Below are 14,988 nucleotides of genomic sequence, written 5' to 3' on the forward strand. Positions count from 1 at the left end.
TAGCGGCGAATGGCCATGGCCGGATACAGAGCGTGATGCAGAGAACTGGGGAAGGGCAGGGCTTGACGGATCTTGTTCCCAATCGAGACCCATCCCAAGCTGATGGGGCACGAGAGAGAGGCCTGCACTCAAGCCGCTCGGATCGCGTGCGCCTGGTGCCCGGCGGCCGGGGACCCGGTGTCGAGTGTGATGGCAGGCGGCGGAGAGAGCGATATGTGATGGTAGGGGCCGACGCGGCGCACATTTCCCAGTATAACCCACGCCTCTCAGAGCTTGTTCGGCTCTTTGGGATTTAGTCCCAACGAGAACCTATCAGGGAGGAGTTAGGTGATCTCTCCCATGTCATTCAAATCCTGTGGAGGATGAATCTCTTGCTTCCCTCTGATTCCTCTTTTGAAGAATATGTTTGGTTTTGGCTGGGATTTTAGCCGAGGTTTTGAGTTGGAAAAGAAGGCTGCTGCGATCACCATCTTCAAACATTCATATGTCAGAGGTCTCATGTATCTGTGCAATACTGAATATCTAATAAATCTCATCCGAGCAGCAAGCAATTCCAGGACAACAGAAAGCAATCTCCAGCTTTGGACACTAAATCTGTTCCAGACTTGGATGATGAAAACTAACAAACTCCATTACTTGAACACTGAATCAATTTACCTATTCCATCTTTAAACACTGAATCAATTTAGCTGCATGGCAATCAGTTCTGTGAGTGCTTTGAGTTCTTCATTTGCTCAGTTCCATTATTCATTAAAACAATGACACATTTCATACACATATAGGTTGTTGACTGAAATTTACATGCTTGCATACAGATATAGGTTGTTCATAACATACTTTACATGCTCAATTTACATGCTTGCATTGTAAATGAAGAAGCACAAGCAGCAGCACATACATCAGTTGTTTGTATGTGTTGCCATTTACATGCACATATACATCAGCTCAATTTACATGCTCATACATCCGGCGGCTCATCAGAAGCAGCAGCTCAACACATACATCAGTTGTTGACTGAGGCAGCACCAGCAGCAGGCTCATCGCGTGACTGAGGCTGCACCAGCAGCAGGCCCTCCGCCTCGGCGTCCAGCAGGGGCAGCTCATCGCTAGGGTCCTCGGCGGCCCTCCGACGAGCCGACGAGCTGCCGGATCTTGAAGCCATGCTCTACGGATCTGGGCTCCTCTGCGGTCGTAGATCCGCTCGCCCATGGACCATGGTGGCGGCTGCGAACTTCTTGCGCCAGAACTTCTTGCGGCGGCGTAGGAAGCGGCAGGAGGCAGGCAAAGCGGCGGCAGATGGCGGGGAGCGGCAAGAGGGAGGCGCAGGGGGGCGCGGCCACGCGGGTGAGGCACTCAAGGAGGTGCTCGTCGCCTCTATTCAGTAGTAGCCTGCCGACGCCGGAGGGGAGATCACCGCATCGCCGTCGCCTCCGAGTCGTGTGGCCCCAGCGCCGCCTCCAACTCGCGTCGAGGAATTTTTCCACACCTACAAACTCGATGATTTTTTCCCGGGCCAAAAGAGAGGGAAACGATGGTGGGCTGGGTTAGAATTCCAACTAGACTTAAACGAAGATGCAAAAATTGTTAAGTTGGAAAATTTTCCGTGCTGAACTGATCCGCAGGGGTTTAGGCCGCGACCCCAGCCGTCACGGGGCTAACCGAACAAAACCTCAGTGGATTTAGATCTTTGGGATATATGCTCCTCATTTCCGTTTCTCGATCCACTCTCATTTCCCATTCCTAATATCCAAACATTAGTTTAACTCTATCTAAGTGTTCATTTCCCTTTCCCATCTCTCATATCCCAAAATCCAAACACCTAAAATTTCCCACTTCACGCTCTGGGTCTCACTTGTCAGTGGGAGAAAACCTACTGAATGCAAAAAAAAAAAAAACGTGTTAACACATCATTTGTTGTACAAGGTAGCTTTAACGTTGTATGACCAATGTAAATTCAGATTTTACCGATTTCTTTTGAACTATATGGCATATTTCATTGACCGGTGAAATTTCGCCGGAATTCAAATCCCTGCCATACCCTCAATGCTCGTGTTGCACTCTGTATCAGTCCAACTAAGTCAGGTTCCACCGTCAATTTTTAGATTGAAAGTCCATCTACCTGCAAGGGCGTCAAAGTCAATATCGAGTTGGATGAGCCTCCAATGTCAAATCAGCCCCACCATTGGATTAAAAATCGCCAATATGTCAATTAAAATATTAAAATAGACTGGTGATAAAGAGTCTTCCTGTCTTAAATCTTTCTTAGTCCAATTTAATATTGGAATAGTCTCTAGCCATAATGATATGCTTTTTGACAAACTAAAAGTGCTCTATGTAGGTACAGTAATTTTCATAGGTACTCATTAAACTTGCTTCTAGGTCTTGTTACAAAAGGAGGAACACCATCATATGAGAAATGCATACAGTCTTTGGAGACTACTTTGATGAAAATCGTTACCAAGCATAAATGGAGTTTCACTAATCGCATATGTGTTTGAGAGTTCTATTTTTATGTTTTGGTTTCCTGTAGATTCTTTACTTCTCTATGGTATGATACTTTTAACTTTAAGTATGTACTAATGAACGGTTATATGCATCATGTAACAAAGAGGCTAGAATAACATTTATTCTATGATGAAAAAAAGAAGGTATGACACACGGATAATAAGATATCAAAGAAGACACCAACACTGGATCCTCAAATTTGTCTACCATATTTCTGGTGAGACGTGGCAATACACCAAAAAGGACTAAATTTTGGATAGTTTCAGCCGAGTTTAACATTTCAGACTTTGCTCTTAGATAATGTTTCATCAAAATTCAAAAGATATAAATTGGTTGCAAATTTGACAAACTCAAAGTAAAGTTTCTAAAAAGAATGTGTCGCAAAAAACATAGAATTAAACAGATAAATTATGTTCCCGCTGGAGGGCCATCGAGCAGGACATCGACAGCGAGGACAACGGTGGCGTGCCGCCCGACCCCTCAAGCCGGGACTCCACGACAACGACGCTTCGGTCACTGGTCCGGTCATGTTACCTCTGTAGTCTACAACAGGAAAAACCTTACTATTTACCGGGGGTCACCGGTAAACTCGATTTCTCGGAGAAATCGGATTTACTGGACAAATTAAAATATATATATATATATATATATATTAAAAAAGTCAGCATGATTTCCTTAGAAATTGGTTCCAATCCATTTAACATAATAAATAACACAAAACAACAAAGAAATAAGATAATATCATAAGCTCATAACACATTAGAAAGGTATGAATCAAGCATTGCAGTCAACAGTCACATTGCAACCAAAAAGCTATGAATCACATTGAAAAATTACATCGAAAAAGCTATGAATCACATTGAAAAATTGCAGTCAAACAGTCACATTGCAACAGTTCAAGAGCTTGATGAATGTTATCCAACTAGTAAAGCAAGAAAATCAATTTTCCTTGCTCAAAATAGGATTAATTCGCACCCTGTACAGATCGAAAAATTGCGGTAGCTAGCTGTAGTTGATCCTCGTGTGAAAGAATCAGAGCAATGATCGATCTGAAGCTGCAACACTTAGCCTGAAACTGACAAACTCGATTACTGGACTTCTGATTGTTGGAATTCAAGCACTCTCTCTCTCTCTCTCTCGCGAACTTTTCAATTGAAGCGCTCGGCTGACAAAACTGAAAGAATCCAGGTGTTTGCTGAAACGCTACAGTTTCTGACAGAGTCTGTTTGAGGCTGGTTTTTGTGCTGCTGAATTCACAGCGTTTTTGCGCTCAGCTGACTTCTGAATGTGCAGCAACCTTGACTGACAGAACAGAAAAGAACAGACTGTCCTAACTTAACTACGGAACAAACTCAACCCAAACTACTGAACAAACTGAAAGCATTCAACACTGATCAACCCAACCTGTCTTCTATAAACATCAGCGCACGATCATGTATGTCTGAACTGAACCGTTTCAGTTCAGATTTATTTGCAGAACTGTAGCAGAAATAAACATCAACATATCCTGAGCCGAAATCTAATTAACACCACACATGAACAGCCGAAATCTAATTAACATCACAGCCGAAATTGAATCGCACATGGTTGTGGCTCACGGTCACGGCTCACCATGAATCCTGAGCTGCAGGCGCCGGCGCGGGGGAGGGGCACATCGCCGGTCCGCCGGGGCGAGGGACTGAGGGAGGGGCGCGTTGCCGGGAGCCCGGGACCGGGTGCAGGAGCGCGACGTCGAGCCGCCGGGGAGGGGAGGGTCGAGAGGCTGCCGGGGCGAGGGAGGGCGCGTCCTGTCCGGGGAGGGCGCAGAGCCGGACGTCGAGCACACGGGTGCGAGGGAGGCGACGGCGCCGAGCAGGGCGCAGAGAGGCTGGCGGTGGTTGGAACCGTGGAAGGTGGAGTGGGATGAAAGCTGGGAGCGGGAATTTTTTGGGCCCAGCCTAACCTATCGGGCCGCACAAGAGAATTTTGGCTGGGCCGGCGGCAAATTTCAAGTTCGGCCGATTTTTTCGGCCGGTTGGGTTTTTAACCTTACAGCCGGTAAACCGCAGGTAAGGTTTTCCCTGTTCTACAGAAATTGACTCATTAACTGGTGGCGAGGCATGGTAGTACGAGTAGGGATGAAAACGGAACAAAAAAATTCCGTTCCGTTTCGGTGCCATATCCCGTATTTTTCAGTTTGTTTTTGTTTTTTTCTGTTCCCGTCTATCCTGTTTTCGTTTCTGTCCGGCTGAGAAAATGTGAAAATGAAAACGGTAGGGGGTTTTCCTGATCGTTTCTGTCCGTTTTCACCCCTACGCTCACTTATGTCTTTAGTTGAGATTTATCACTTATGTTTATTATATGCTGGAGTATTAAGTTAAGGTTTACGTGGTTCTTTTTTTAGAGGGGTACAAAACATGACGTACATAACTCACTTATATCACACTCACGCCTAACGCGCGCACACGCGTGCATGTCCTAAGCATACACGTTACAGATATATTCTCGCTAAACGGGCACATGTGTGCATACCCCTAACTACTAAGAAAAAACCCTTGATGAGGCTCGTGGGTCGATCCTAGGGATCGAACCCACGACTAGCCATCCCTATCAGTCTGCCACTGGGAGCGAACCAACCGAGCTACTGCTCGGTCCTAAGGCTTATGTTGTTGTATCTTCGTATCTTGTATTGTTCGAGTCAAATATTGATAAAAAATGATATGTCATATGAATCGAAAAATCATATGACATTTTTTTTACTTTAATGCGACTTGCTGATTGGATTGGTTCATTAAACTTATTAATTCAATGTTATCTGAAGATAATGTTAAACTTATATATGTTTGATATGTCTTGATAGTTTTGTAGGTCGGTGTTTCCATTTTGTGTTTTTGAATCCCGACCGATACTGGTATTTTCCCAATCGGATTAGTTCGTTTTCGACCCTCCGATTATGTCCGATTATTTTTGTTTTTTCCCGTTCCCGTCTATCCCGTTTTCTTTTCCGTCCGGCAAAGAAAATATGAAAGTGAAAACGGTTAGAGAGTTTTCCCGACCGTTCCCGTCCGTTTTCATCCCTAAGTACGAGATCCCGTCTCTCCCCACCATAAGACTATCCTCAATCATATTCTCTTTATTTCGTTATCTTTCTGATTCCTCTCCTCGTGCTTATTTTTTTATTTTCTCTCATCTGCAACAGCTTTTTTTTGAAGGGATTCGTGAAGGAAAATTAGAGAGAATTTCATTCTAAAGGGAATGATTTGGAAATCCCTTCGTAACAGAAACCGTGAAGAGAAATCGTTGAAGCGCTAAAGGGAAAAAAATCTGTTCGTAAAGGGATTCTGGACCTAAATAGGAATCAGTTGAGATGGTCTGACCACCGCCATGCCTCTTCCCCTCCGCTGTTAGCAGTCCAGCCCGCTCGCCCGCCAAGTGCTCAGCGAAATGGCCCACTGAGCGCCGGGCTCCCTCTCCGACCCTTCCTGCTGCTAGGTTACAGGATAAGCCCGACGCGCTCCCGCCTAGGCGCCTTCGCCCGTGTCGAAGCTCACGTGCTCCAAGATGCCCACCCAGAGCTCGTCCTACGGGTCGTCAGGGTCAGTTCCAAGAACGTTGGCCGCGTGTCCGTTCGGCGCGCATGCCAGTGGTCACGGTCACCGGTGCTCGGTCTCCGGCCCGCTCACATATGCGTCCTAGGCGAATGGTACCGCCGCCGGTTCGAGCGTGGCCACGTCGAGGCTCTCGAACCCGCTCCTCGTAGGCAACATTTGCCCTTTCGGCCGCCTTGCATGCGCGACCCCGCCCTGCGCGGCCTGCCGTGGCGTTCTCGGCTCCGGCATCGGGAAGTACGGCCACAACAATGTCGTGTGCGGGCGATGCAGTGACGTTGCGGCCGTTGAGGAGGACGCATCAGTGAGACGACGGGCCATGGCGAGAGCCGACACGGAGGACGTGAGGTGCACTGGGAACAAGCAGTACAAGAAAGGGTGCTTCGAGGAGGCGATGCGGCTGTACGACCATGCGCTCGCCATGTGCCCTGACGGCGCCCTGTGCCCCGCCAATTGTGCTGTCGCGCTTATGGGGTTCAGCCGCCTGGCAAGGTTGTCAGGGAGTGCGAGGAGGCCCTCCGGCTCGACCCGTCGTACGGCCGCACGCAACAGCGCCAAGTATCACTGTTGATAAGGTGATCAGTGTTGCGTAAGGATCTTTCGATGTTGTGTGCGTGAGAGTGTTGTGTCTCCTAAGGACCTAAAATTTAGGGAGTATAGTCGTATGGCCATGTCATGAGAGAGCTAGAATAGAATCACATGGAAAATGGCGCTTTGCTGAAATCTTGGTTTTGCTTAGTGAGCTCATGCTGTAGATTGTGAATTTGTGATGGTTGCTTCTTAGCTTAATTTTTTTTCCGAAAGGACGACACCAGTGATACCGATGTTATTAAAAAACAAAAGAATTGATCTAGTTTATAAGAAAAATCGGATCAAAATTTTTTAACAACTGCACGGTTGATTTAGGGTCAACTAGTAAAAAACCCAATGACTAGAGCACCCAGAGAACAAAAGCTAAACACTACTACACACCAGAACAACCAAATGAAGTTCACAAATAGGTCATCGTTGCTAAGCTCGTCGCATATATGCGCCCAAACAGCTCTGACTTTCCAACACAGACCTTGGCCTTCGTCACTATGTTCTCTCACCCCCACCCACGACCACAACAGAATAGCGTCAGGGTTGTCGAGTTGCAACATGCCATCGTTGTCGAGCTTGTCGGACGTCCCAACACAGCAACTTCGACTCCACCATAGTCCACGCGATCCAACGCTGAAGGAGGTCCCCGCCACAACAAAGCCGGCAGTCACCAGGATGTGGTTTGGGATCCTCCAAGACGACGCCTCTGGGGAGGAAACGACATCTAAGAGTCATCGTCGTCTGCCCGGACACAGACAAAGTTTTCACCTGTGAGATCTCACGACAAGAGGAAGAGGGGTGGGGCCTGTTCAATGACACCTCCAAGGAGGAAAGCAGCACCTGCGGATGTCACCATCGTCGATCCAGGCCAAATGCCAGGCAAGGCTTTCGCCCGAGATACCCACACCCTAACCAACGCCCAGGACTCCGTGAGCATGGACCACCCCTAAGCCCCCCCCCTAGCACACCACGAGGCTCCCCGCGGGTCAGACCGGAGAGAATGAAGAGTCAATCCAGCAAGGGGAGGAGTCGACATGGCACTGCAATTAATAGCAGGGGGAGCCTCAGGTTCAACAATGGCAGAGGTACAATAACAGTGACAAAGCAACAAAACAGCAGCAAGGCATCACCAGGTCATCAGAGGGAGGCAACACGATGGTGGCAATGTCGGGCCAACATCCCCAGAACAGAAACAACATCACAACCTTGAACAACATCAGGCAACAAAGGAAGGTAGCACGGTGACAATAGCGTCATGCCTCAACCACGGTGACGACAATAGCTGACAATATCACCACCAGCGGCAATGACAACTACCACAGATTGGCCCAACAGCACATCCTAGTAGGAGCAGCATTGGTGAAAAAAAGCGTCTCGGGACAGCAGCATCAACAAACACAACCACGCCTAATCTTTGCCGGCTACCTGTAGCAGCAGCAACAGTGGAAAAACCTCATTGGCGGCCGACAGGGACAATTGCAACAACGAGCACCTTGACTGGAAGCATCAGGGAGCAATCGCCGAAGGCCCTAAGCCATTGGACAGAGGCTCTGCAGGGCCAACCAAATGGGGCTGAACTGCAGGACCTACTGCAGCTAGAAGTGCAACTCCATAGGGAAGAAAACAACGAGCGGTCAGAAGGCGACAATGCCCAAAATGCCCAGGATGCACATGTTCAAGAACACCTTGAGCCACACCAGCCTAAACATGCACATGCCCGCCACGCCGTCCTCCTGCGTCGATGAGCATTGGGACACCACGACGGCCTCCACTGCCATGAATAGTGGACATAAGAGCACCTAGAACCCACCCACGAGGTGGAGAATGATGCACACATTAGCAAAGTCCACCAGCCAAAAGGGCTCGAAGAAGCCAGAGAGGATGTTCCCCAGTGTGCTATTGCCAAATGCAGAGCAGCCCAGGCTGATGCACAGCACCCCAAGGGGCCGCCCGCCCCTGCAATGGAGGAGAGCCACATGCGGGATTGGATATGCACGAAGCCGATCGCTAGCACACGGAACTTCCCCACAAAAGCCAGATCCAGCCTTAGGGACACCGGATCCACACAAGACGACGCTCATTGAGTGGAAGAGGGGGGGGGGGGAGGAAGGAAAGGGGAGGAAAGGGAGGGGAGACCGCGACAGTCGCTGCTTGGTGCCGCTATCGGCTGACAAAGGCGGCATCGACCGCACAAGGCCACAGTGAGGGAGGCTCCGGTGACGACGGTGCAGTCACCCCGTGTCGCCTCACGGGAGACGATGCGGGGTTAGTGTGTAGTTTTAGCTTAATTTGCAACTTCGGTGTATGGGCATTCTAGTAACTTGTCTGATTGCGTAACGTAGTTTCTATTATATGCAAGCAATGAGTAGAAAGGGGAACACCAGTGTTGGGAATAACTTAAAAAAGTAGCCATGCGACCCATTGTGCTTGTGTTTCAGAATGGTACTCACTATGGATTTGGCTTGCTTCGTTTATGGATGTATGCTTCTTCTGCTTACACCGCTTACTGTTAACTTTCTGAATTGTAAGCTAGGGCATTTTGTGGATGCCCAGAGGTAGATCTCCTCGGCTCACTTGCACTCTGACCTCGAGTTACACAAATTAGAAACAGTGGAGAAGCACTTGGGGAGATGCCTTGATGCATGTAAGATTGGGAATTGGAGCAGCGCACTGAGAGAATGTGACGCTGCAATTGCCACAGGAGTAGACTCTTGTGCTCTGGTCAAGTATCTTCCTTCATTTCAATTGGTATTGGCTAGCCATGTCCTGATCCAAGAATGTTATTTATATATGGAATAAGTCTATATTACCCCCTCAAGTATCAAGGGTTGACTACTTAACCCCTGACATATCAAGCTAGCTATTCTACCACTAAACTAGTCACTCCCATTTATTTAACCCCTTACGGCGGTTTTGCCTCGTTGGTGCGCCATGTTGGCTTGGTCTGCTTGTGTGGAACCCGAGCCTACTTGTAAGATTTTTTTCTCCCTCCCCCGACTCACCTACTTCTTCTCCTCCCCTAGTCCTCACTCCCTCATACGGTCACCCTCGCTCGGCCTAGATTCGAGCACCGCCTGTCGCCCCCTAGCCAGATCAAGCGAGATCTGAGCCCCTTTGCTAGCGGCGGTAACTCCCCTACTTTGCCACCCTTTCTCCCGCCTCAACTAATATTTGAGCGTTGCTAGAACTGCTGTTGTTGCTGCTCGCATGGACAAGCTGCTGAGGGGCGCCGTGTGCATCGGGTGGAGAAGATGCATTGACACAGGAGGTTAATAGCTCCGCTGTTGGCGTGCCTCTAGCGGTGTTTTGCTTCGATGGGTGGTGGCGCGCATTGCGGCGGCTAGTGGAAACAATGAGCTTCTCCTTGAACCCATCGACCTCGGCCTGCTTGGCCTGGAGCTAGCACTGGAGGTTGTCAAGCGTAGCCTCTTGATACCTCATGGTGCGGCTGCTTCGAGCCGGATCAGTGTACTGAGAGCAAAAGGGACCGAGCTAGGGCGATTCGACGATAGGCGGTGGCCAGACGCTCGGCCTCGGCGACCTGGCTACGGCGTAGACAGAAATGGAGAGAGGGAAGAAGTGGGGAGGTTCCACTTGGATCTGGATGGCTGCACGACGAGGAACAGTATGGGCAAGCTCATCCTCTTGGCTGAACAGAGGATAGTGAGTCGTTAGTGAGGGAGGATAAAGTTACTTACTGTTGTATATTTTACTGAAATTTTCAATGTGTTGGAATTCTTTTGGGCTGAATCTTGCAGCTGATATGAGCTTGGGCTTTTGTTTGGCCCAGCCCATGGCTTCTTACCCTTAAAGGGCAGCCGGCTGCTAGGGAATCGTAGGAGATCGATGGAAGGTGAGGCCAGGGGCACCTGGGTGTGCGGCGGCGGCAACTGCCGCCCGCACCGTGCGCTTGGGAGCCTGAGGTGCTGCAGTTCGGTTGGGATTTTGGATCCAGTCGGCCGGTGCAAGGCTCCCTCTCCATAGATCCTTCTCCTTCCCCTCTCTGTTCAGCACACAGATGAAAGGATTCTCACAGTGAGTTTTCCCCAATTTCCTCTTCCTCCCAGTGGTGTTCGGCTGGTTCAATCAGAGCTTTCCTCGGCTTGATTTGGCGTTCGGAGATTGGGAAGGAAGTGGTGTTGGTCCGGAGCTGCATAAGCCGGAAGTTCGCCCACACGTGCCGTGTGCAGTGTGGTTTGGGCATTGTATCTCCGTCTTCCTTCTTGTCGGCGCAACGGCGGGCAATTGGATTTTTGGGACTGCGACCTTCGAGTCGTGCCTTGCCCCGATTATTCAATCTCTTCATCACCTCTCATTGTGAGTTTTTATCCCCTTTTACATTCTGGACAGCAGGCTGATTATTCTTACTTGCTCTGTGATGATAGAAGTGATCTTAGATTGGGTTATTGCTTAAGAACAATAGCATTAGGGTCTTTGGTGCTATAGATGTGTGAGCTGTTAATGAGGTTGGTCTGTGCCGCATTTTACTAGTCTCTGGTGTTGATCTGAGTGGTAGCTTCCTCTCTGTTGGTGGTCTCTTGGCCGCAGGTTTCTGTGATGGCATATTTCTTTCTTGTTTGGATATGCACTGTCCTGGGAAGCTTCAGTAGATTTCACCATCTGTTTGCTTGTATTATTTTTGCCTTGGCCAAATACTCTTTGTTGGAGATCCTCTGTTTATGTATAGCTCACAATCCAGTGCTTTCACTTGGTATATTGTCCAAGATCCTTTTGCTAGTTGAGATCTTAACGATAGCCCAATCACTGATTAGATCAATAGAACAATTAGGGAGCAAGACTTCAAAGTCTTGGGGCCAATTGTTGTGCCTAAATCTGAGAGCAATAATTTTATCTTCTTGCTGTCCTTATGTTGGGGTACTGTCTCATATGATTTATGTTGTTATTCGGCTATTCAAGTTACACATGAAGGGTTGCATTGTTACTGCTCTTACACAGTTGTTACCCTGCCTTATCATGTGTATAGTTAGCTCGAATTTTCATTCTTGTAATTATGTTTGTGGAATAATATATATGCTCTATTTATCACAATTTTTTCAACACTTACAAGTGGGCCTAGGTGCCATCAATGTAGAGAAGCCAGCGTGGCGCTCCAACTAGGCAAAACCGTCCTGTGAAACCGCCATAAGGGGTTAAATAAACTGGATTGACTAGAATACCTAGTTTTGTACGTTAGGGGTCATATAGACTTATTCCTTTACATATTGTACCAATTGCAGCTCTTTGCTTCTAGATCCGAAGCTTTTGTCCAGATCAATCAGCTTAACGAGGCTGATTTAGCAATCTGCTGTGCATCCAAGCTTGATTTTCCATCCTCGTGCGCCTTGGACATAACGTTCTGTGGGTTGCTGGTCAGTTCGTATGCCTACTATATGCATGCCCAGGTTGACATGGCAATGGGAAGGTATTGTTGCGTTGTTATGACTAACACATAAGCCAGCTCGTCTACTAATTTCATGTCACTGTTTAATAAATTTTGTATATCTATTTTATATGTCTGGAATGTTGCTCCTTTTTTTTTTGTTGCCATAGCAAATGCAATTGCACAACTAAACCGGATTGTTGCATTGATTCAGGGAATGATGTCATTGCAAACTTAATTTAGTATATCACTATATAAGAACTCCTTAGTCAAATACTTATATTGGTCTATTTTAGATTTGATAGTCGATGTTTGTATGTCCTTGACAACAGTGGACATTTTGCAGGTTTGACAGTGCTCTCTCAGTGGAGAAAGCCAGGAAAATAGATTCTGCAAATGCTAAAGTAACATCAATGCTTAACATCGTTAGAGCTGTGACCCAGGCACGATCCTTGGGGAACGAGCTCTTTCATTCTGGAAAATATGAAGAAGCTTGCCTCGCATACGGTGAAGGGATCAAGCATCACGCTAAAAATCCTGTCCTCTACTGCGATAGGGGCTGCTTGCTGGTTCAAGCTATGGCAATGGGAGAAGTCTATCGAGGACTGCAATGAAGCCTTTAAGGTTGAACCCAACTATCCGAAGGCTCTCCTAAGACATGCAGCTTCCTATGGCAAGGTAACAGTTCTCATATTCTTACATCTTTCATGCACTTCTTGATTATTTAGTGTTTAACATGTTTACTCCTGATTGAACAATGGGAAGACTCTGTAAAAGATTACGAGGTTCTTAGGAAGGAACTTCCAGGTGACGCTGAGGTGGCAGAGGCACATTTCCATGCCCTGGTTGCTCTTAGGTCATCCCAAGAGGAGGTATCCAGCATTAGTTTTGGAGAAGAGGTTAAAACACTTGTGGGAATGGAGCAATTCCAGATGGCTATTACTTTACTGGATACATCTTGTTTGTTAGGACCTAAATCACAATACAGTGAACTAGTATTTGATAGTATATTAACTATTCATGCCATCGTATCAGTAGGATAAAGGTATTTATAGCCATATCTCAACCACTCCAGTTCATATTATATTAGTGCCCCTGTTTCCTAGAATGTTTTCAAAATATTCTAGGGTATTACAGTCATACACTATTATAGGTTGTATCATCTCAGGATGTGATACGTGTCTGCCAATACACATGTCAGTCAGCAGTTCGGCGACATGGTTGGCCACCTTGGAGCTTTTCTTCGGTCTCATTCTCTTCGAGTCCTTCATCCCGCATCAGGTGATCCTTCGTTCCTTGCCAACGCTTTCGGCGACCTTCGTCCTTCTAGCAGAGACGTTGGGCCTTCGGGTCCTTCTCTTCATCAAGTAGCTCTTCGGGCCTCATCGATACCTCCGATGACCCTAACCTTTCGAGACCAGAGATTTGGACTTAGGGCTCCTCGCTTTGCGTCTGCTGTCTCTTCGGCTACACACCTACAAGACAACTTTAGAGACTACTTCGCAGTCGTGTTAGCACATCCAATTCCTGGGTTGGCTGAGGTGGCCAAAGTCAATTAAGGGGCTAGCGTGGTACCATTCTCCCTACATTGTTATTAGTACTATTTCCTGTTTCATTTACATTGCTGCTAAAACTAGAAGATTTAGTTAATCTGAATAGTGCCATCCTGGAAGAACATGAAAACAGACATCCATGCAAATTACTACCTTTTCTACTGACAAAAGCAGAGGACAGCACATAAGAATGTGTCATGTAACAACCTTAAATTTATAGAATGTTGCCTTTCTGCAGGTGTTTCCGTTGTCCATTTCATGGCACCTTTAAACCGGCAATGCTGTAAGATCACCCCATTTTTTGATGCATTGTCTACCAGATACCCGTATGTGAATTTCCTCAAGGTAACTAATGACTGCTCATGTTTGTGCAATTCTGCTTGTTTAACATGTCTGTATTGACATATTTCTGTGGATTTGACACAGGCGGATATTACTGACAGCCCCACCGTTGCACAATCGGACAATGTGAAGACAGTTCCAACTTTCAAAATTTACAAGAATGGTACTGGATTGGAGGATATGATCTGCCCGAGCCATCAGCAGCTGGAGTACTCAACGAGGCAATACAAGATTTAGACCATGAGTCAATGATTTGATGTTTCCTTGCACCTCCAACATCCCGAGAGCAAAGGCACACTATCCAGAGCAAAGAGGGAAAGACTGTTCACCTTGGTGAAGGCAAGCATGATGATCGAGTGAGTGAAGATCTCGCTCCATCTTTCTATCTTCTTGTTTTACCACACTCCATTTGTTTCTTGCATACACTACGTAAGAAATCAGCAAAAGTGACACCATATTAGGGACGGTTGCTTATTACGCGTCACTAATGTCCTATTAATGACGGATTCTATAAGGACACATTACTAATAACAACTCCGGGGTTAGACTCGTGTTAGGCCTGTCATTAATGATAGATCATTAGTGGCAAGTGATAAAATATCCGCCACTAATGATAACAATGACAGATCACTTGACAAGCCATCACCAATGACATAATCATTAGTGACGGGTAGCAACAACATACGTATCGGTGACGGGCCATAAGGACACCCATCACTAATGACTGAGTCATTAGTGACAGGTATCAGTTATCACCCGCAATAGGCCGCAAGGCATCTCAACTTGGTCCTGGACTGTGCGGCCTTTGAGCCTGCACGCGCCTGCACGCACCCATGCGCCTGCACGCGGATAAAAGAGGCATGTGAGGCAGTTAGGATTAGGGTTTCCCCGCTCGGTCACCAGCCCTACCTCTCCTCGCCACTGTCCTGCCACGCGCTCGTCTACGCCATCGAGCCCCTCCAAGCCGTCGCCCTGCCTCCTCCCGCTCCCTCCGACCCAGCAGCAAGGAGGCACCGGCACTAGCGGTGTTGACCACATC

At 47.5% G+C, this 14,988-nt stretch overlaps 1 long non-coding RNA gene and 1 pseudogene across 1 annotated transcript; one reads left to right on the forward strand and one right to left on the reverse strand.

The window, feature by feature from the left end:
• Positions 1-786: 786 nt before the first annotated feature.
• On the reverse strand, positions 787-4,377 carry LOC133928620 (uncharacterized). The gene is made up of 3 exons (XR_009911459.1): positions 4,117-4,377; positions 1,966-2,119; positions 787-1,873 (listed from the first exon to the last, which is right to left on the reverse strand). It is a non-coding gene; the product is annotated as an uncharacterized LOC133928620 (long non-coding RNA).
• Positions 4,378-4,901: 524 nt separating this feature from the next.
• Positions 4,902-14,186, forward strand: LOC133927987 (inactive TPR repeat-containing thioredoxin TTL3-like; annotated as a pseudogene).
• The last annotated feature ends 802 nt before the right edge of the window (positions 14,187-14,988 follow it).

This window comes from Phragmites australis, chromosome 9 (genome assembly GCF_958298935.1).
Source record: "Phragmites australis chromosome 9, lpPhrAust1.1, whole genome shotgun sequence".
NCBI lineage: Eukaryota > Viridiplantae > Streptophyta > Magnoliopsida > Poales > Poaceae > Phragmites > Phragmites australis.